This window comes from Molossus molossus, unplaced genomic scaffold (assembly GCF_014108415.1).
Source record: "Molossus molossus isolate mMolMol1 unplaced genomic scaffold, mMolMol1.p scaffold_m16_p_10, whole genome shotgun sequence".
In the NCBI taxonomy this organism is placed as follows: domain Eukaryota; kingdom Metazoa; phylum Chordata; class Mammalia; order Chiroptera; family Molossidae; genus Molossus; species Molossus molossus.
Window position 1 is genome coordinate 81,458,315 of NW_023425345.1, and position 21,871 is coordinate 81,480,185.

Consider the following 21,871-nt stretch of genomic DNA (forward strand, 5'->3'; position numbering starts at 1 on the left):
TGATGTAATTCCATGCAAATAAAAAGCACTCGTCCTCCTGTGTGAGTCTCAGAAAAATATTTTTCTTGAGATATCATAAGGATCCCATTCTCACTAGCAATGAAGAAAGACCATCCAACCTTTTCTTTGGTAATACTATATAACAAATGCTTAAACTGCTACATTCATTTAGTGGTCATTTGGTGGGTATAAGCAAGCTGTTGTCAAAGACTGAAAAGGTAGTATTCTATACCCATCAGAGGCCAAATATTTGGTGAACTCTGATACCTGTGGTTACTTAGAAACAGATACTATGTTTTAACTCTAAGGGAAGAGATTAGATAATAAACAGTTTCTACTGTGTAAGTTTCTCTTTGCCAAAAAAGATGAAAGTGTGTGTGGGTGGAGGGGGGGACATCTGTAATACATGCAACAATGAAGATAAGTTTTAAAAGATAAATAAATAAATAAAATTGAGCACTGAAAAAAATTGGCTAATTTTAGGAGAATAGAAAGAATCTATGAATATAGGGAACTATAGGATCTGAAAAGGAAACACTCTTTTTCCTTACAAAGAATGAACAATGTGTGTGTATAAAAGAGAGAGAGAGATAAAGAGGTTTTGTTGGGGTAAATTTGTTTTAAAATGAATAAGTTATAGTCAGTGAGAACCAGAGATCAAATTGTTGTGTACACTAAAACATGTCTTTATTTTATACTGCATCTCTCTATCCTCATTTCTTTTTTATAGTACATCATTTGGAGGGGAAAAATCAATGATATAGTTGCTGCTTTCTGAAATTATATGTCTTAGATGCATGGATTCTTTGGGTCGTTGCTTTTCTTCACTAATGGAAAATATAATGAAAACTGCATAATGGAAAAAAAAAAACAATGAGAGCAGGTTAAACTGGTGCAGAATTTTGAACTTGAAATATGAGCTATGGTTTAAGTTTTTATGACAACTTATATTAGAAAAATAAGAATTTCTTCATATGGAATATCACTGTATTTTTAAGGCTTTATGAGTTTAGAATCTTTCCCTGTATCAAAAGGTTTATTTTAATCATAAGTGAAACTAGCATCCCCAATTACTGTAAAGCTAGGACACAGAAATTAAAAGGTCCTGGTGTGTAAGACAGGCAAACAGTCCTATAAAATACAACCCTAGCCCTGGCCAGTTTGGCTCAGCGGTTAGAGCATCAGCCTGCGATCCAGGGAGACCAGGTTCGGTTCCTGCTAAGGGCATGTACCTCGGTTGCAGTTTGTCCCCGGCCCTTGTTGGTCGTGCGGGTGGCAGCCACTCGATGTGTCCCTTTCATGTCGATGTTTCTCTCTCTCTCTTTCTTCCTCTCTCTCCCTCCCACTCTACCTGAACAAAAAATGCCCTCAGGTGAGGATAAAAAAAAATAATACAACCCAGAAGATTTATCATTTAAGTATTATTTGCACGTTGAAGGAGACCAAAGTTTTGACACCCCAAAATTGTACTTTTTTGGATACTGATTATATGCAGGTTATTAAGGAACAAAAGACTCAGAGAGAAACTTTGACCCTCTCCCTTTCCTATCTGAGGTAATTCAGATTAAAATGCCTGCTCCAAGAAAGCAGTCTTAGCATAATCACATTAATAATTTTGACCTTAGCTTAATTTGAATTAGGTATGGAAAAATCCAAGCAAGGGCCCAGTAGCTAGATTCACCCCGTGTACCATTGTTTCTGGATTGCTTAGCAAAAATTAGTTTGCCCTTTGTGTTCCTCTCTTTCTCAGCTACAAGCAAATTGCATGTCCCCTTCAAAACCCCGACCCCAGTCTCTTGTCTCCTTTGTCCACAATAACACATAAATCTCACTGTACAATGGGTCTCATTACTATGACACCCCCTCCCTGTCCATCTGTGGTCAGCAGTTAGACAGACATGAGCAGAGCAAGGATGATGGGCCAGGTACAGAAGGCCACCATGGTGAAAAGCCCCAGGTGCCTAGCAAAGAAAATTGTAGGATGAGACCTTGCCCCAGGGTGACCTTTTCTCCCCTAGCATATTGATGATCATGCAGTTTGGACCCCCTGACCTTCCTTCCTAGGGATAACATCTAGGCCTCAGTTGTATTTCAGCTCCAGGTCCAGAAAAGCAAAATCAGGCAAGCAATACCATATCTGACCACAGGATTAGTTGCCTTGGCCTGCAGACTTCACACACAGAATGCTGGACTTGACTGGACTTTAATATGAAGCAAAAACTATTAGCAGTAGCCTTTGCCTTGGCCTTACTGAAAACAGGGTTGGACTTCTTCCATGGCAAGACAGACAAAGATGGGACCTTGGAGGGGAACCCCCTTAATTTTACATCATCAATAAAACTTTTCATGAAACCCATCCTTTCATGGGGGGGTTCAGGAAATTCATTTTCTCAAGACACCCCAAGACTTCCATTCCCACCAAAAACGCATCCATAATAATAAATCTTAGATATTTCTCCTATTATTATATGTTATTTTTATTATTAGCCCAGCTAGAAGAATTTAGAAAGTAGGAAAAATATTATTTTTAGCCTCCCCCAATGTAAAAATCCCCCAAAGAAGCTGACAAATGAGTAGGCATATCAGTCAGTATTGGTTAGACTATGTGGACATAGAAATGGCATGAATACTGAACATACAGTTGTTAAAGAGCATTACCTCAGAACAACTGAAAGCCAGGGATGTTTAATAATGCAAATATAAGAAGTGTATGCTATTCTTGTCTCTTCCAAATAAGGAAAGTCACCCTTCTTTTGAGCCCCAAATAGAAATGTTTTGTCTTCCCACTCCCCCCACCCCACCTCCAAGAAAAACCTTGAATTAATTTACTAGTCACATTATCACATATAAAGCAGAAAGTGAATCAAGCTGAATTTAGAGCAGTTAACCAGAGAACACAGCACTCAATAATGTACTCAGAATTAAAGGAGCATGAATACAGAAAGAGAAAAATTTTTCAAAAGCAATAAAAAGCTTTACAAAGACATTTTTAAATTTTAAATATAAAGCCTGAGAATTTCCCACAAATTCTGAAATACATTCTGGAAGTAAAAAAAGAGATTCCCAGCACACATAAAATTAGGAGAAAGAATTATAAGATATCATGGAGGTTAATAGCATGTATTAGTTATATATTGTTGCATAAAAAATTTCCCCAGATATAGCAACTTAAAGCAAGATTATTATTGTAAATTTTTGGTGGGTTGGGAATTGAAAAGTGGCTTAGTCAGCTGGTGTAGTCTGCATCTCTCATGGGGCTGAAGTCAAGATGTCAGTTAGGACTGTAATCATCAGAAGGCTTTACCAGGGCTGGAAAATGTGCTTCCAAGATGGCTCACTCACAGTGCTGTGGCAGGAGGTCTCAGTTCCTTGATGACTATCTTTCCATGTGGAGCTCATAGGGCGTTTTAAGTGTTCCCATGATGTAAAATCTAGCTGTGTGTGTCAGAGACAGAATGAGCAAGACAGAAACTACACTTTATTTTACATCCCAGTATCTGAAGTCACATAAAATAATTTCTGTTGGTCAAACCAATGGAATAGAAACCAACCCTGATACAATGCAAGAGAGAACTACACAAAGACTTGTGTACCTGGAGACAGGGATCATTGTGACGCAGGACAACAAAAAGCCAGGAAAATTCCTTGGCAAGCGAAATGGGGAAACTGAGACAGCTGATTCAAAGTGGCCTCATCCAGCACCCTAACTCACCTGCCTCCTTCTCCTTTGCATAACTACTCTTTTAAGCATTAAGCCTCCAGGTCAAAGAAACTTAGGAACAAAGCTTCGTGTCTGTTGACCACAGAGATGGAGTTTTGATCAAACTAGAGATAACATTTAGGCCTCAATTGCATTTCAGTCCAGGCCCAGAAAACCAGCAAATCAGACAAACCAATACCACAGCTGGTATCAGGACCAGATGCAATGACCCTACCTTAGCACCAACCAATCAGTAGAGACTACAACTCTGATCCTATACACTCATTTTGTAAATCAGTGTATTAAAAGGAAATATCTAAAAGACTAAAAAGTATTCTATTGAGATCCTCCCGTGAGACCTCCTAAAATTTCTGTCTTTAGAAAATAAATAAAAACCCTTAAGACATTGTACCCAGTGTGTGTTCTTTCTAGAGCACATCTGCACCTTTTTTCTTCTAGCATGTATCTTTGCTTTCTTTCTCCTAAGCTCTAAGGCTCCCCTCAAGATGTGCACCAGAAGAGCAGCGGGTAGTGCCAGCTTGTCATGGGCTAACATTCTGAACCTCTCTCCAAGGACCCTTCTTTTGCCTTTATAACTTGTTTCCTGAGTTCATGCAACCCAACTGGCTTACTTTTTCTGCCTCTGTAACTTTCTTCCTAAAAGGCCAAGGCAGCTATCTGAGCAACCCACTCAAATCTTCTCTTCGAGTGTACTTTTGCTTTGCATGCTAAATAAGCTTCCTCTTGTGCTAGAGTTCTTTGCTCTGAATTCTCTCTTTGTCAAACTCAAGAACCAAGATTCCAAGTTACTGCTAACAATTGGAGCCATTTTGAAATCTGGTTATGACACAGAATGTCTATAACTCATCTCTTTCTTCCCAGAGGACACCTGAGATAGCGTTGACATAAACCAATTCTTTTTATAAATATGCTAATGGCATTTTTACTAGGTGTGCTATACCTGGAGGAATTCTCATCTAAGGATGTTTTTATACTATACTTGATTAGTCAAGATTAATTATGAAAAATAAATCTGGAATTTAACAATTAAGACACATGTGGTTAGGTAATGGAAGGTAATACACAGTCTCCCTACCACTGCTTGACTCATCAAGCACAAAAACTAAGAAGATCCAAACTTAAAATCTCTGATTTTAGATATACCACAGACATTGTTAGCATTAAGCTAGTACTCTGAAATTAGAAGGTTCTTCTGTGGCAAAAGAGATTATTAAAAAGTTATGTGTGATAATTTGGGAATCCCTCCAGAAAAGAATGTTGAAGCTGTGCCTAGTTTGTTTTTATATCATTTGATATGTGTTATGGGTTGAATTGTGTCCACCAAAAAATATGTTGAAGTCCAACCTCCAGTATTGAAAAATGTGAATTTGTTTCAATATAGAATCATTGCAAAAGCAAATAGTTAAAATAAGGTTAAACTAGAATAGGGTAGGCCTGAAATCCACTATGATGGGTATCGTTACTAAAAGAGGATGTAGAGTCAGAGGGAGACTGTTTCATGATTGTGGAGGCAGAGATGGAGGTTATTCAGCTGCGAGTTTAGGGACACCAAAGATTGGGGGAAATACCAGAAGCTGATATTTTTTTAAAAAGAAAAAAAATATCAGAAGCTGATGAAGATGTGGAACAGATCTCCCCAGAGACTTGAGAGAAAATGGCCCTACAGACACTATGAGTTCAGACTTCTATCTTACAAATCTGTGAAAAAAAAATGTTTTAAGCAAACTTTAAGGTACCCCTAAGAAACAAATACAACAAGCATTAGCAAGTTTGGGTGTGAGAGATCTGTTATGTGATTGAGTATGCTGTGATAATTCAGCATTCTATGTTATGCATATTAGTAGCAGTAGTGGGATTGCCATTCAGATCACAAATTATAATGACTAAAGCATTTGGGGGTGCAAAAATAATAAAAATAAATAAAAGAGAGGGAAGAAAACCCTGGCAAGAGTTTGATAGTGGGTTGTAGCTACATAGTCTTTGCATGAAGTGGTAACAGCCTTGGGGTTTTTATTACAGAGGACAATCTTACTAATGAAATACATTCAGACCAAAGGAATTTGGCTAAGAGGATGGACAGAGAAGATAAAGCAGAGAGAAAGTCAACAGAAAGTACTATTCCTGGCTGTTCACAGAAGCACTGGTGAAAACTAAACCCTAACGAATAAAATTAGAATAAGAAAGTTATTTTCTCCTTTCAAATATGTTGTTAAGATAAAAATTAAAAATTAATGTGAAAACCATATAATGTGTCATTGGTTAAATCCTGTACATATGCTTATCAACAGAATAATTGCTTTTTAGCTCATAGTATGGCTTCAGGCATCCTCAAATATTTAGATATTTTCTTTATAAAACATTGAGGTAAAGAAACTATGGGGAATTATTAGAAATAGATATATTCAATACCACGTCTTAAATAGCTACTTCTTTGTATTTTGTTGTTCAAAATGGGAAATGTTTACTTGGCAGTTGCTTTAAAAGTTTATGATTTAGCCTGGCTGGTGTGGCTCAGTGGTTGAGCATCGATCCATGCACCAAACCATGCACTGGTTTGATTCCTGGTCAGGGTACATGCCCAGGTTGTGGGCCCAATCCCCAGTGAGGGGCATGCAGGAGGCAGCTAATTAATGTTCTCGCTCATCAGTGTTTCTATCTCTCTCCCCCTCCCTTCCTCTCTAAAACCAATAAATAAAAAAACATATTTTTTTTAAATGGTGAGACTTGAGTTAAAAAAAAAAGTTGATGATTTAATAAAGGTAAAAATAAAAGCTAAATGGATAGTGACAACATAAGAAATGTTCAAATCTTAAGAATTCTTATGAGTTTATTTGAGCCAAACGGATGACAATTGGCATGCCCATTCTGGCCAGTAATCTTTGTTCCCAGGTGTGACTGACAGCCAAGTACTGTTGTGGCATGAGAGAACCGAGAGACCATCAGAGCCAAATTAAAGCCAAATAGAAAGCAAAACCAACCAGCAACTGATCCTGAGTTCTCAGAGACCAGCCCTGGGGCCTCCAAATGTTGTGGCACGACAGAGTCAAAGAAAGACCACTAGAGAATTGAAGTCCAAATAAGAGCCGTTTATAAGCCGGCCAGCATCTGATTCCAAACACCCCTGTATTTGGACCCTGTGACAGGGTCTTTGGAATCAGCCCTGATATGCTTTATTACATGCCTTTTATACCTTACAGTAAATAGGATCTTCTTGATATCATGCCCAGGGCCACAGCAATGCTGTATAGAATTAGTTTGCCTTACGGATAACAGGAACACCCAGGCACACTCAGGAGCACCCAGGCACTTCAAGTAAGGTACATTGGGTCACACTTAGCCCTGAGCTGCACAAACACAATGCAAGCCTGATTCGCTGAGATTGTAGGGGATGTGGAGTCTCTAACTCAAGACCTCCAGGCTCCATGGACTCTGTCAGACACGTAACTGGCTCCCAACAATCTCTTGGTTCAGGGAGTATTCCAATTTAGTGAGCTTATTTTGACTAAACAGGTTCAGCTAGGGGGCACACAGTGACTTTCCCAATCATCAATTATGGGGCAGCATAATAATTTACCAATCACCAATTATGAGGTTATAAACATGGCAGCACAGTCCCCACTGGTTTTTTGGAGGAATCAAATCATCGATTCCTCATCATTTCCAATACAGATATGTTAGTGGCAATAATGTGTCCATCGTGGGTCTGACTAAGGCTACTGAGTTGGCTGGTGGGGATTTCCCCGAGTCAGAGAAACAGAGGTCCCAAGTAGCAGGATCAGGATCGGAGTACCTTCAAAGGGTGGTCTGCCCGTCGGAGGGTCCATTTTTCTGGTATCTGGTCGGGGTGTGCCTTCTTCACCTGGAGGGATGAATCCAGACATGGAGACCTGCTGCCTTAAGGGTCGTCAGAGTGGTGAGGATGACAGGCAGGGGACCAGTCACCTAGGTTCCAGCGAAGCAGGTTGAATTCTCTAGATCTAGATTGGGCTGACCATTGTGGAGATCTGAGTCACCTGAGAGAGAAGGCAGGTACCGTTTGACATGAAGTGTTCCCGTCCGTGTAGAGATCAGCATTTGACCCGGCCAGGATGTGTCTCTGAGGTCCGCTCGAAGATCCACCAAGGAGTCCAGGGCCTCGAGGCAGCCGTGAACAGGTTCCGCTGGGTCATCATCAGGCAGCAAGGTGGCAGGGCCTAGGGCAGCAGTCCCTAGGAAACCAATCCTTGGGATGTTCAACAAGAGCACCTGACACTGGACAACTCTGGCATGGGACATAAATCTTGCCTCATGGTCAGCTTAGAGGCTTCCTTAGTGTGCAGGGCTATAGCTGCTATAGCCTTTAAGCAGTGTGGCCATTCAAGTTCATATAGGGTCCGTAAGGTCCCAGAGCTTACCGGGACATTATAGCTTTTAGCTGGAGCTTTAGAAATCTTTAAAATTATCCAGTAGGCATTGCAATGGAGTTTTTGTACCAGATTGACTTTGGCCCATGACAGCACATTAATGTTTATCACCCCATAATTGATGATTGAGAAAGTCACTGTATGCTTTCTAGCTGAACCTGTTTAGTCAAAATAAACTCATTAAATTGGAATACTCCCTGAACCAAGAGATTATTGGGAGCCAGCTACGTGTCTGACAGAGTTCATGGAGCCTGGAGGTCTTGAGTCAGAGACTCCACGTCCCCCACAATCTCAAGGAATCAGGCTTGCATTGTGTTTGTGCAGCTCGGGGCTAAGTGTGACCCAATGTACCTTGAAATACCTGGGTGCTCCTGGGTGTGCCTGGGGGTTCCTGTTATCCATAAGGCAAATTAATTCTATACAGCATTGCTGTGGCCCTGGGCATGATATCAAGAAGATCCTATTTGCTGTAAGGTATAAAAGGCATGTAATAAAGCATGTCGGGGCTGATGCTGAAGACTGTCACAGGGGTGTTCGGAATCAGACGCCGGCCGGCTAATAAATGGCTCTGATTTGGACTTCAGTTCTCTAGTGGTCTTTCTTTGACTTTGTCGTGCCACAACATTTGGAGACCCCATCGTTGGTCTCCAAGAACTCGGGATCAGTCGCTGGCCGGCTTTGCTCTCTATTTGGCTTTAATTTGGCTCTGATGGTCTCGGTTCTCCCGCACCACAACAGTACCATCCTTATGTTAAGAAAAATTCTTAACTTAAATATATCAAAACTATAATAGTTACTAAGCATTGCATTTAATTATAATGCTGTATAGTAAATGTGTGGTTGCTCATTTTAAAAATCCATATTCTCCACTCAATCCATTTCATTTTTATTAAGTTAATCAACATAAGTTGTCAATTTTGCAACTATTTATTTTTCTGTCTATTATTGTTAAAATTCAAAATCAGTTACTTATTTCCAGAGTATTTCCCTGAAATTAAGATTTTTCTGATAAAGGAACAAAAATAAAAGTTGTTTTCATTTGAGTGGAAAACCACTCTATCTCACAATCAGCAGCAATTTCTGGTCCTTTGTTGACCATGGGCTTTTCTGCTACTTAGCTGCATTGTTAAAAACTCTAATCTTGGGGCAACATGAAGGGAGTCGCCACAAGGAGCAGCCTTTCCCAGCTTTCTCAGTATTACTACTGGCAAATTTCATCAAAACCAAAAGCTCTCTAGAGAGCTGGGAAAGACATAAACCCATCAAATCCTGAATCTACTTATTTTCTTCAGGATTATGCTTTTACATGCAAGAGTTGCCATGTCAATTTTAGTGTGAATGTATACATTTATGTGGGGATAAATAAACACGCCTCCCTTAAATGTTTCTCTTCAGTTTGCCGTGGTTGTGAAATTGGTGTGCAGTGTACCAGCACGTGACAGTAATGCCAAAGGCAATTCCTCAAAGTGAGTCGCCGCGGCGTTCTGGCAGGATGTATATAAGAAATCATTTAGAGTTGAACATCTTCCCTAACCCACTTTGTGAAGGTAGCCCATCATTTAGTTATGGAATGGAATACTTTTGTCAGGAACTGAATATGCGCCCTGACGATAACATGGATATAAACACACCACCCAGCTCCCAAGTCTAGTGTGGAAATATACATATGTGAGTGGCCACTTACAGTATTGAGTGAAAACTTCTCTGGGGGAGAAGGAGTACAGACAAGGTTCATTGGCCACACTGTCAACTTAGCGAAGTAGAAAATGTTCAAGAGTTAATATCAGAACTTACTTTTCATAAATGAATGGTAACTTGCTAAGGAAATAAGAAAAATTAACATCTCTAGCAGAAAGAATTATAACAGCAATAATAAGATGGCCAGGGTATGGGTGGCGTGTTTGAGAGGCAAAAACTATTTAGTATTCCAGAAGCATGCCCAACAAAACTTGTAGTCAAGACTTAAAACAGGATAAGAAAGAAGGTCCTTAATTCTAAACAGCCTTGGATGCTGTGCCAAGAAATTTAAATTTGATTTTGTGAATAATGGGGAGTCATTGAGGAATGTTGAAAAGGGTGGAACTGGAGGTAGAAACACCAGTCCCAGGTTGATAAAAGTCCAGGAAAGAATAGAAAGCAGACAAAATAAAGTAACACAGGAATGTGAGGAAAATAAAGATTTTAGTTACTGTTTATACAATTACATAGAGAGTTAAAAGGAGGGAAGAGTTCATAATGATTTTCAAACTTCTAGCTTGTGATACAAGGTCAATTGTATGTGTTGTTCATTCACATAGAAAAAAATAGATTAGGAGAAATTTCGTGTGCTAGTTCTGAATATGTTACATCCGAGGTAACTGATGTGACTGATTAAGACTCTGAAAGAGACTTAGACATAAAATGTTGGTTTTTGTAAGAAAATACAGGGATATTAATTATAGACTTTAAAAAACATTGTTGGCTGCCTGGTTGGTGTGGCTCAGTGGTTGAGCATCAACCCATGCACCAAGAGGTTGCTAGTTCAATTCTTGGTCAGGTCACATGCCCTGGTTGTGGGCCTGATCCCCAGTGAGGGGCATGCAGGAGGCAGCCAATTGATGTTCTCTCTCATCAATGGTTCTATCTCTCTCTCCCCCTCTCCCTTCCTCTCTCTAAAAACCAATAAAAATTTTTTTTTAATAAATAAATAAAAAATGTTGTTGATGTATATATTAATTTATGTCACATGAAATTTACAGGAGTAAACTTCCAAAAAATTAGACTCATCAATAAATGTTCCTATATGTCACAAAATTATTGATTTTATAAAAAATATAAAAATATAACTAAATATACACCAAAATCAATTTATAATACAGTCTCTATTCATGTATCATGGTGTCTCATACACTATTTTTCAACATGTGCAAAATCAGAAATACTTAAATCATTTCAGCATTTTCCAGGCTTATAGTAATTCATATAATTACATACATGTAGAACATGTCTGTCTAATGAAATTCAACAAAATACGATTGTTTCTGGAAGCCATGAAGAGAAGATGTTATTGGCCTGAGCATCAGTTAGGAAGCTATTACAACGTTCCTAACTAATAACATATTGTCTTATAGTAATGCAATGACATAGATATTGAAAAGAGAGCTCAGATTAAAAGCATTTCTGTGATTAAGAAAGAAGTTTGAAGTCAGTTGAATGCCGTAGTAGTCAATAACTAATTTTAACTTAATACTGGCTAGTTATCATTCCAAGCTCTTTACATATGTTGACTTATTTAATTCTCACTACAACCAGATGAGATAAATACCATTATTGCTTTCATTTTATGGATGAGAAAACTGAAGTAGAGAAAGGAATAAAATTCATGCCAGAATTTATACAATAGTGAACAGTCTACATTCCAATCCATGATATAATCCTGTACACCAGATTTGTGGTCGTTACTGAATTTTGATACACTATACTGTGTTCCATGAAGTCGTATCATAGCTATTTTTGATAACAATTTTATCACAAATAAAAGAAGCTTAATTCCTTTATTATTATTATTATTATTATTATCATTTCCTTTTTGGTTTTAGAGAGAGAGGAAGGGAGTGGGAGAGAGATAGAAACATCAACAAGAGAGAACATCGATTGGCCACCTCCTGGATGCCCCCTACTGGGAATTTGGCCCATAACTAGGCATGTGCCCTGACACCAGTGACCTCTTCGTGCGTGGGACAATGCTCAACCACTGAGCCACGCCAGCCGGGGTAAAAAAAGCTTAATTTATTTATAAATCCAAATTGTAAAACTTTCATAAAGTGATCAAGAAATACATATATAATTTATTCTGTCATGTGAATGTAACCTCAATAAATATAGGTAGGATTTATGTCTGCTATCTGCTACTATATCCAATAGCACCTAAAACTAAACAGCTTAGTAGACACTTGATAAAATCTTTAAATTAACAAGTTAATAAAACCTTAATTGTCCAAAATATAAGAGAATAGTGTATTTTAATCAGAGTATATATTGGGAACATGAGGTTTTTCCTGTGGGAGATTACTGCATGGAAAATTTGTTTTATATTAGCAAAAGGTTAGATAAAAATATAATGGAGCCCTTTGCACTTTGGCTTAGAATTAGAGCATCAGCCCACAGACCAAAGAGTCTCAGGTCGATTACAGTCATGGGCACGTACCTCAGTTGCAGCTCTGTCCCAACCTTGGTTGGGATAATGCGGGAGGCAACCAATCGATGTGTCTTTCTCACATCAATGTGTCCCTGTCTCTTCCCCGACCCCCCATTAGAAGATAAATGGAAAAATATCCTCAGATGAGGATTAAATAAAAATAAATAAAAAAATAATACAACGTGTTTAAGATATGCCTAAATACTAATGCAAGACACCAATTTATAATTTTAATATATGGGTTTGATTTAGAACTCCATTTTAAAAATAACATTTTGTGATTATTAAACCTGTGTGACTCGTTTGTGGCAATGCATTAGCAGTAATGGAAAAAGCCAGTCTGGAGCATCATTACAGCTCAAAACATGCTAGACCCAATGAATTGGGAGGCCAAATGCATCTGGATAAAGTCAGTGCTCTTCAGCAGAGTTTGGACTCACAACAAACCGCTTGCACTAGGCCTTGTTGTGACAGAGACAACATTACTCAGACGAGTTATGTAGTGAACAAACCAATGGCAAAGAAGCTGAGGCCTCCTGTGGAAGCAGAGTTTGTGAGAGTGCGTGGTGGCTGCGGCGGAGTTGTTAGCACCAGACGAAGTGAAATTGTTTCAGAGGGTTAGTTTGTCTCAGAGAACCGTCTCAGATTGGATTACTGATTTAGCACAAGATATTGAAAAAACGTGAAAGGATTCTGCAGATTTCTAATTTTTCTCTCTGGCTTGGGACGAGACAACAGACATTACAAATACTGCCCAACTGGCCATTTTCCTTCCTGGGATAACTGCAGAGTCAGACACGTGAGAGACACTGCTGTCACTGGAAGCCGTCACGGCACTACCAGAGATGAGGACTTGTTTGAGAGACTTGTTTTATCAATGAAAAAACTCTAGTTAATATTTGAAAAGTTAAGTGGTCTTACTATAGATGGAGCTCTTGCACGATTGGCTCACAAAAAAGGTTAATTGCATTTATCAAGAAAGAACTGTCTTGATCCAAGTGATTTAATTATATGCTACGGCATCATACACCAAGAGTCTCTGTGCACAGTTGTTGAGGCTCAACAGTGTGACGTCAACAGTAGTGTTATGCATAAGTTTTGTCAGAAGCAGAAGGTTTAACAGCTGCCACTTTAAGAAGTTACTGAATGACCTTGACTCTGAGTATGGTGATCTCATTTATCAGTGTGAAGTGCGGTGGCTGAGTTGAGGGAACATGCTCACGAGGTTTTCCGAACTGTGGGATGAGGTCAAGCAGTTCATGGAGATGAAGGAAAAACCTGCCAGGGAACTCAATGATAACAAGTGGCGTGTGATTTAGCATTCACGGTGAACATGACCAAGTACCTCTCAGAGCTGAACGTCAAGCTGCAGGACCCCAACCAGCTTCTCAGCTCCCTGCTTTCAAATGTGAAATCACTAGAAGCTAAATTAAGGCTGTGGGAAGTGCAACTTGAAAGGAATAACACGGTGCATTTTCCCCACTCTGGAAGGACAAAAACCTTCTACAACACTTGGATATGCTGATGAATGTGTGAAACTAATTGAGGCATTTAATGAAAGATTCGAGAACATGAAAAGTGAACACATGGCACTGAACATCTTTCCTACATCATTCAATGTGGAACCAGCTGATGTGCCTGATAAACTACAACACAAAATCATTCAGCTACAACGTGATGATGAACTGAAAGCTAGGTAAAACCACCTCCCACTGCTTGAGTTCAATAAATGTTACGCAAGTAATGATGAACTTCCCATTTTAAGGAGACATGCACGGAAATATGCATCTGTGTTTGAAACAACTTACTGCTGCGAGCAGTTCTTTTCAAAACTGACCATTGCAAGGAGTTGACTGGGCTCCGGACTGACCGATAAACCTGGAGAAGCAGTTTTGAGTAGCAACATCATCAGTACTAGCTAACATCACCCACCTCACCAAAGAGAAGCAGTTCCAGCCATCACATTAGGGGTGAGTTAATTAAATGTTTGACCAAATATATTACGCTAATTTTTAAGTTAATAATTTTGTATGACCTGTGAATGATGTTATAAATATCTCATTGGCCTTTGGCAGAAAAAAGGTTCCCCACCCCTGGCTTAGAGTATAGGCATTAATGTTTAATAAGAGTTAAAGGAAAATAATTTAATGATTATAGTCAAATGCTTTTATTCTACTAAGAGTAATAAGCCTCTGCTAAGAGGTTTAAATTCTTTTTCCTCTTTGTCCACATTTATTTGAATCATTTAGTGTTAAATTGATTTAGACCTGACTTCTGATGCAAAATCAAATTTTACAACATACAAAATTACAAAATCAAGAGATCTTAAATCGTAAATCTATGAAAAGCCTGACAGCTTCCCAGATAGATGGCAGAGATGACAATTTAAAAAAAGAACCTACAATAATAAACTCATTTTAAATTCTCATGTAAACTTCAACTGGATATTAATATCTTGAAGTTCTTTAGATTTAAAAGCAATACTTTTATTCACACTTCTTACCCTAGAAATCATGATAAAATCAGACAGGATTTCATCTCAGAAAATACTGTGTTCATTATAGCACACAGACTCTCATAGTAGGAGCATAGAGCAGTCACATTTTTCATGGCAGGAAAATTAACATTTGCTCTGGGACACTCAACTGATATCTAAAGTATTACTTTCTATTCCATTTGCCTGGTTTCTTATGTCTTCAGTTGTGTCAAGCATTTTTGAGAACTTCTTACATGTATAATTTAGTATTGACCCATAAGTCATCTACCATTCAACACTTTAATCAGATACGTACTTGACTCAGTGTGAATGATTAATCCCCTCATAGGTCTGGCATAAAATAGCCTATTAAAATCTTTTGTATTGCAACTGTGAGAAGCGAGGGCATTTTCGGCAAGGACAGAAAAAGAAAAGTGTTTTATAAAAATATGTGGAACAGCCCTGGCCGGTTTGGCTCAGCGGTTAGAGCGTCGTCCTGTGGTCCACAGAGACCCAGGTTCGGTTCCCACTAGGGGCATGTACCTTGGCTGCAGTTTGTCCCCGGCCCTGGTTGGGTCGTGTGGGTGGCAACCACTCGATGTATCCTTTTCACATTGATGTTTCTCTCTCTCTCTTCCCCTCTCTCCCTCCCGCTCTATCTGGGAAAAAAAAAAAGCTGGAAAAATGTCCTCAGGTGAGGATAAAATATATATATAAATATATTTGTGGAACAAGTAATAAACCTGACCAAATTTAGTCAAATCAACTAGTTATTTCAAATTAAGTAGCAACAATAAAAGCATCACTACTTTATAGTTTCCGGTGAATTAGCCTATTTCTGAATTCTACAGAAGTTTCCAAAGTGTGCTCTACAGACTATTAAAGCAGAAATGTAGCTGGTGATATTAAAACAAAAATAAGGAGTGATTGTTGAAGTCCTGTAGCCAAATAATTTGGGAAAAATTAGCTAAACAGAATTATATACTTCAACTGGATTTTGTTGTTGTTGTTCTGTAGTCTTTTTAAACAGTTAATGTATGTAATGTATTACAACGCTGAAGCGTTGTAAATTCTGAGGATATTAGTTATCAGTTATCTCCTGATATAATAGTAAACCACCCCAAAATGTTCAGTCTATGGATTTTTAAGCAGGTCTGCACGTTTGAATCAGCTACATCGATCTGTGGTCTTACTCATGCTTCTCTCATCACTGGACGCTCAGCGAGGGCCTGGATGACCTGGTGTTCTCCGCTGGAGTGGCTTGGCTCTGCTTCACATGGTCTGTCATCCTCCAGCAGCAAACCTGAGCTTGTTATCCTAGCAGAGGCAGAACGCAGAGAGAGGTAAAGCATGCTAAGCCTCTGGACCTACTTAAAAGCGGCAAAACATCACTCTCCCTGTATTCTACAGCAAGTCACAAGTACAGTACAGATCCAAGAGGTGAAGAAAAAGAGTTCCCCTTTTGATGAAAATACCTGTTAATAAGAATTAAATTACAAAGAATGTATATAGGAAGAGGAATGGAGGTAAGGGAACAATACTGTAACCAATCTGCTATAGAATTTGAACATGGAACCCTTTTTTTTTCACATAATGTCTTCTAAGATTGAATTTGCAGCTCACATTTGGGAAATGCTAATGTATAAGGATTTTATTCATTCAACTTCTTCAATAAATATTAATTGAGTACTATTTGAGTCCAGTTAATAACTAATCTTTTGGTACACAAGGTGAATTGTGAACGTGTTCTCTATCTTTAAAGTAAATGGGTCTTTCCAGTAACACAAACTAAAAGGTAAAAGTACATTCAGTGCAGCTTCTGATGGTCACCCAGATAGGTGGAGTATACTGTTACATTGGTGTTTCCTGATCAACCACACTTGGTGTTATTTCACAGGGACTCTGAGTGTGGCCATATGGTGTTCATACCAAGGGGAGATTAGTAAGTGTGACTCAAGCAGAGGCATAGATAGATTTAAGCGTTACAATGACAACTATGAACCAGATATAAACAATCTCTAGACTTTATATGACAAAGAAAAAAGTGAATAGATTGAGATCTTGGGCTCCAACTATTTGTCTAGAGTTATTACCTTCTAGGTTGGCAGTCAATTGTCTATATGGGATATGCAATAGAATTAACTCAATAGTGAAACAAAAAGAATCAGACCTTATAAAGTTGATTTCAAAAATGCTTTATTCTTTACAAATTTGAAAATAGTCCTAAGAATAAAAACACTTTATAAGATAATGACTCACTGTGAGATGGGATTATGTATATATGAGGAGCTTTACATTTTAATTTTTCTAATAAAATGATTGGTGCTTTTGTATAAACCTTTTCTATGCTTTAGAATTTTTTGTCAGTAAAGTTACAATGCTAGTATTTTGCCATAAATATTGTGTTAAATAATCAATTAGATTATATTTAAAATAATACCAACATGAGTAGTAAATATAATCTGGTATAGCAGTAAATTTGAAATTTGATTCTGAGTTAGGCCTAATCAGGCCACATTAAAATGCATAAACTAATGACCAATTTCCTCCCTGCCCCCAACCCAGGATATCCTTGTTTAAGCATATCTGGGGTCTTATATTTATTTGGCTTTTTTTCTGTGTCTTTGAATTCTGATGATAGTCCTATTTAACTAAATTATTAGTTATATAGTCTCTGAGTTATATACCCTCTGAGTTTCTTAGTTAAATAGAAAAACATGACAGATGCTATTTAATTAAGAAACACAGAAGGTAGGACCCTGGATCTGTCTGGGTGTGACTGTTAAAGAAAAATAAACTGAACACTATATGTTTTAGTAATGCATTGACATTATTTTAGTGAACAATGATAGAAAAAAAAGAATTAAATTAATAATGTTCAAAATAAAAATTCAACCAATTATGAGTTAAATAACTAATTCTGAGCTATAAACTCATTCTTTTTAAAAATTATGTCTAAATTAATAAACACAATTAATTCTAAAATAAGGAGATTGATTAACTACATATTCCATCACTCATGACAACTGAAATTTATAACTAGAGATTTTAGGGAATGTACGTGGTATGGTAGAGTGCTCTTGAAGGCAGCAATTTTCATATTCATTTCAAAATATAACTCACTCCTCAACAATGATTAATTTAAGAAATATTTCCTGGGCACAACAGTTCTATGTGCATGGCATTTTCTTAGACCTAAGAAATAGTCCAGGAGAAGTCTAAAAACCTAAATTGGTTACTTGGTAGTATAGGAGATAAACCAGATAAAAGAAATGTAATCTACAGAGTTCTGTAATCAACAAATTATAAGAAATTATACAGCCCTGGCCAATTTGGCTCAGCGGTTAGAGCGTCTGCCTGCAGACCAAAGAGTTGCAGGTTTGATTTTGGTCAAGGGCACGTACCTCGGTTTCGGTTCAGTCATGTGGGAGGCAACCAATTGATGAGTCTCTCTCACATCGATGTTTCTCTCTCTCTCTATTTCTCTCCCTCCCATTCTGTCTGAATATAAATGTAAAAATATCCTCAGGTGAGGATTAAAAACAAAAGAAAGAAATTATACAGAGGAAAGTCCATTGGGCCTCATGTTTTTAGATTCTGGCCTAGGCAAATAATAGATAATGTAGTCATTCACTGAAAGTGAATAAAAATGGAAACAATTCTTTTGAGGTTAAAAATAATAAGATTATTTAGGATAAGGTAAATTTTGAAATCTTTCAGGTTCTCCGGGTGGAGACACACATTTCAAGCAAATTAAGATAAAGGATGTAGCAATGGCCAGTTTGGCTCAGAGGTTACAATGTCGGCCTGCAGACCAGAGAGTCCCGGGATCTGTTCCCACTAAGGGCATGCGCCTCGGTTGCAATTTGTCCCCAGCCCTGTTTGTGGTCGTGTGGGTGGCAACCACTTGATGTGTCTCTCTCACGGAGATGTTTCTCTCTCTCTTCCTCCCTCTCTCCCTCCTGCTCTATCTGAAGATAAATGCAAAAATGTCCTCAGGTAAGGATAAAAAAACAAAAACAAAAAAACTCCACATTAAAAAATAAAAGATAAAGGATGCATTCTGCAAAGAGATGAGGTGTTTGGAAGTTTGTTGATTATGCAATAGGGGTGCCAGGGCACAGTGTGGATATAAAGGGAGTCATCAGTTGCAAATGAGTCAGTGACAGAACAAAAGCAAAAAAACCCTTAGTGTTATTCCACAGTGACTCTGAGTGTGGCAACATGGTTTTCATATCAATAGGACATTAGTAAGTGACAAGCAGAGGCATATATTGATTTAATCATTACAATGGCAACTGTGAACCAGATATAAATAATCTCTAGACTTTATATGACAAATGAAAAAGTGAATAGATTGAGATCGTAGAGTCTAATTATTTGTCTAGAGTTATTACCTTCTAGATTGGCAATAAATTGCCTATATGGGATATGCAAAACTTGTTTGCATTTTTTTTTTCATGTAAGACAAGGAATACTTTATTCAAACCCATCAGAGAAATGGACAGGTTGGGTCTATAACAAAGGAATATGTTTTACATCATAGGCCAGTGTATGATTATACACTGCTACGTACAATGACCTAATCAGACCACAACTTCTCAGTGTTTAAAACAGAATAAGCTTCTCTATAAAAGCAGCACCTTTGTGACATTTTAACTTTAGTATTCCTCTCCTTTTTCCTCACCCTCTCCTTCAACAGAATTTACATCAACATCCTCATAATCCTTTTCAAGGGCAGCCATGTCCTCATGGGCCTCAGAAAACTCTCCTTCTTCCAGGCCCTCACCCATGTTCCAGTGAACAAAGGCACGTTTGGCATGCACCAGGTCAAACCTGTGGTCCAGGTGAGCCCAGGCCTCAGCAGCAGCTATGGTATTGCTCAGCATGTACACAGCTTTCTGCACTTTGGCCACATCCCCACCTGGTACCAGAGTGGTAGGCTAGTAATGAATGCCAACTTTGAAGCCAGTGGGGCACCAGTCTACAAACTGGTTGGTACATTTGGTCTTGATGGTGGCAATGGTAGCATTGACATCTTTGGGAACCAGGGCACAATAGGCAACACGCCATGCATTTACCATGGCAAGGGTCACATTTCAACCTCTTATTGGCTGGCTCAAAGCATGCATTGGTGATCTCTGCTACCAAAAGCTGTTCATGGTGATCTTTCTCAGCAGAGATGACGAGGGCATATGTGGCCAGATGGAAGTGGATGCAGGGATAAGGCACCAGGTTTGTAAGAACTTCAGTTAGATCAACATTCAGGGTTCTATCAAACCTGAGGGAAACAGTGACAGAGGACAAAATTTGACCTACCAACCTATCCATGTTAGCATAGTTTGGGCACTTAATATTGAAGTTTGTATGATTTATTGTCAACCGTGAAGGCACAGAGTGCTCCAGGGTGGTATGTGTGGTGAGGATGGAGTTGTAGGGCTCAACTACAGCTTCGAAAACCTGGGGGTCTGGCAAATGGAGAACTCCAGCTTGGACTTCTCGCCATAATGGACAGAGAGATGTTCTATCATCAGAGAGGTAAACCCAGAACCAGTACCCCCCCCCCCCCCCAGAGCTGTGGAAAACCAAGAAGCCCTAAAGACCAGTGCACTGGGCAGCCAGTTTCCAAATTCGGTCCAAGACAAGGTCAATGAGCTCCTTGCCAATGGTGTAGTACCAATGGGCATAGTTACTGGCAGCATCTTCCTTGCCTGTGATGCGCTGGTCAGGGTGGAAGAGCTGGCAGTAGTTACCAGTACAGACTCATCAATGACTGTGGGTTCCAGGTCTGCAAACACTACCGTAGGCACATGCTTTCCAGCACCTGTCTCACTGAAGAAGAGTTTGAAGTAGTCATTTCATGCCCTCAATGGTCTTGTCACTTAGCATGTGCCCATAGGCTGGATGCCTTGTTCTAGACAGTAGAGCTCCCAGCAGGCATTGCCAATCTGGACACCAGCCTGGCCAACCTGGATGGAGATACACTCACACATGGTTGCTGCTTTGCGACTGCCAAGCTGATAGGGAAGAGGTTGTTGCTTCTTCCACCTGACTCTTAGGCAGTCGATGTAAGAGAACCTGTGAAAATATGGCATTTTTGATTCATTGAGAATTTAAGGGCATTTGGCAATAAAGCATCAGCCATCTGCACCACAAAAAGATCACTAGTGATTAATCGACATGTAATTTATTTCCCATGTTTAAAGATACAGTGGGAGTTGGTATATGTTATTGTGAGTGGAGTGGTCATTAAATATAAAGTACTTGCTCTATTTCTTTTTAATGTGTTAAGCAGTAACAGTTGCACTCATTTCAGATATTTTTTTTAAATAATTCATTTATTTTTTTAAAAAAATTAAAAGAAAAATTTTTCTTAAATTTTCTAAAATATAAAATTATCTTAGGGAGATTATAAAAACTGAAATTTATATAAAATTTTGTCTGCTGCCATTCACTATAGATCCATTATAGTCTTCTAATTCAAGATTTTTTCCCATTATTAATAAATAGTCAACACCTTGAAATTGAGAACTATGTGTGAACTGTAAGATTCTCAAGTATTACATTTTAGGATAATACAACATTTATTGGCTCCTATAGAGTTGCATATAACTTGGTCAATGTTTCTAACTGGAAAAATGGTAAGAATGTTTTGGAGTTTCGATCATTACAGCAGCTTGAGTCAATGAACAATTGTCTTTTTATTTCTTTGAACAGCTATCTATCATTATTTTGTTCAGGTAAAAAATTTAAAAGCTGAGCAAAATACAAACTATATGCAGTAAAAAAAAAACTATTATGTTTCTTGACATTACAGTGAAATGCTTCATAAGGTGCTATTAATTTTGTAATGGATTACACTATCATGAGCTTTGGATAACATTATAACATCATTTTATAAAGGAATAATTAACTTGCATAGTAGCTAATTTATTTTTAAATAATGCTGTTTTAAGACAACAAATAAAACTAAAAGCAACAATTCAAATAAAGGCAACAAGATTATGTTCAGAACTAAGGCTATAAATACAAGCAGACTGGTTTCAAATTCAGTCTCTGCCACTTATTAGCATATTACTTTTGTCAGGCTATTA

At 38.3% G+C, this 21,871-nt stretch overlaps 1 pseudogene; it reads right to left on the bottom strand.

Moving 5' to 3' along the window:
- Positions 1 to 19,414: 19,414 nt before the first annotated feature.
- Positions 19,415 to 20,772, bottom strand: LOC118623655 (annotated as a pseudogene).
- Positions 20,773 to 21,871: the final 1,099 nt, after the last annotated feature.